At 44.1% G+C, this 2,152-nt stretch overlaps 1 pseudogene; it reads left to right on the top strand.

Moving 5' to 3' along the window:
• Positions 1 to 361: 361 nt before the first annotated feature.
• On the top strand, positions 362 to 820 carry LOC110311930 (annotated as a pseudogene).
• Positions 821 to 2,152: the final 1,332 nt, after the last annotated feature.

Genomic DNA, 2,152 nt, shown 5'->3' with positions numbered 1-2,152 from the left:
GCAATAACAGCATGTTCAAGATGGAGAACAGTTCGTTTTTCTGAATTGGAACGCCTCAAAAGACCTCCATCCTCCATGCTGCTGCTGGAGGTCATGCTGATGTTCATAGTCTGTGCTACAGCCAGGGGAGGTGCTGGTGCCCGTGGTCTGTGTTGCCGCCCTAGGGTGTGTTGATGTCTGTGCTCTGTGTGGATGTCTGTGGTCTGTGCTGCCCCCAAAGGCTTTGTTCATGTCCATGATCCATGCTGCCACAGGGCTTCATGTTGATGCCTGTGGTCTGTGCTCCATCTGGAAACCATGTTGATGTGCCACCTCTCTTAAAAATTCTCATGGTCTACACGCCGCCGTCTGTGCCACTGTCATGTCTCTAGTGATCTCTGAGAAGTTCCAGCACATTTTGTGAGTACTCAACACCAACATCGATGGGCGACAGAAAATAGGCTTCACTATCACTGCCATTAAGGTCGTGGGGCAGAGCTATGCTCATGTGGTGTTGAGGAAAGCAGACATCGACCTCACCAAGAGGGCTGGAGAACGCACGGAGGATGAGGTGGAGCGAGTGATCACCATCATGCAGAACCCGCGACAGTACAAGATTTCAGACTGGTTCCTGAACAGACAGAAGTATGTGAAGGATGGGGAGTACAGCCAGGTTCTGGCCAACGGTCTAAACAACAAGCTGCGTGAGGACATGGAGCGGCTGAAGAAAATTCGAGCCCATAGAAGGCTGCGCCACTTTTGGGGTCTTCTTGTCTGCGGTCAGCACACCAAGACCACTGGCCGCAGGGGCCATACTATGGGTGTATCCAAGAAGGAATGAGTCTCTGGGCCTTTGCTGTTAATAAATAGTTAAAAAAAATTCTCATGGTCTTTATTTTTTTAATATTTATTTATTTATTATATGTAAGTACACTGTAGCTGTCTTTAGACACTCCAGAAGAGGGCGCCAGATCTCGTTACGGATGGTTGTGAGCCACCATATGGTTGCTGGGATTTGAACTCTGGACCTTCGGAAGAGCAGTCGGGTGCTCTTACCCACTGAGCCATCTGGCCAGCCCCTCATGGTCTTTAAAAATTCAAACATTTAAAAAGTCAATTTCTTTAAAATATTTGACTTTTTAAACTGCTGAAGTTTTTCTAGAACAATCAAAGTCTCTATAAAATCCCAGTCTCTTGACCATGAGCTTCTGAAAAATTAAAAATAAATTAAGTACTTTTTTATTCCAAGAGGGAAGAACCAGGACTCGGTTATAATCCAATCAAGGTTCAAAGGTATGCAATTTTGAGTGGTTGATGTCTGGAATCCATTCAGGGTCCCCCAAAATGGCTCTATTCCTCCAGCTATGCCATTCATTGGGAGACCCAAGACTTGACCACAAGGAGAGAATATTCTTTTAGTGGACCGATTTATTACTGAGTGACTTGAGGATAATTCCCCTAAAATCTCTACAAGTTCTTCAATAGTGCATTTGCACTAGCCTTTCCTTCAGTCTGCTTGAAGTGGACAGTGTCCAGGATTTCCTAACTGGGAAGCTTGGAGAACAGACAGAGGGCATGAGGAAGGCAAGCATGGAGATACTTGATGTTCTAGAAGTTTCTTGCAAGACAGCGCTTTTGTGCCTACATCCAGACAGGCTTTGTGCATTATGCATGTAGCAAGGTCTACGTCAGCATGTGTAACCACTTTGATCAGAGTGCATTTAGTACAAATAGGAATGAATGAGTTGGAAGGTCTCAAAACTCACTAAGCAAAACCAAGGTTTAAAATAGCAGAATCCCTTTTATCTGTACTAGTATGAGATGCCCAAACAGATGTCCATCATCTGTTTGGGCATCCCCTGATAAATAAGACGTTTTAGGTTTTAATATAACATAGGGGTTTTTATTGTTTTTTTTTTTTTCAAGACAGGGTGTCTCTGTGTAGTCCTGGCAGTCCTGGAACTCACTCTGTAAACCAGGCCTGTCTCTGCCTCCCAAGTGTTCGGTATAATATAGGTTTAAGGAAAGGATTGGTTAGCTAGGCATGGTGGCTCCCTCCTATAATCCTAGCTCTCAAGAGGCTGAGGGAAAGAAAGAAAGAAAGAAAGAAAGAAAGAAAGAAAGAAAGAAAGAAAGAAAGAAAGAAAGAAAGAAAGAAAGAAAGAAAGAAAAG

This window comes from Mus caroli, chromosome 16 (assembly GCF_900094665.2).
Source record: "Mus caroli chromosome 16, CAROLI_EIJ_v1.1, whole genome shotgun sequence".
In the NCBI taxonomy this organism is placed as follows: domain Eukaryota; kingdom Metazoa; phylum Chordata; class Mammalia; order Rodentia; family Muridae; genus Mus; species Mus caroli.
This window is presented reverse-complemented; position numbering and strand designations above follow the sequence as displayed.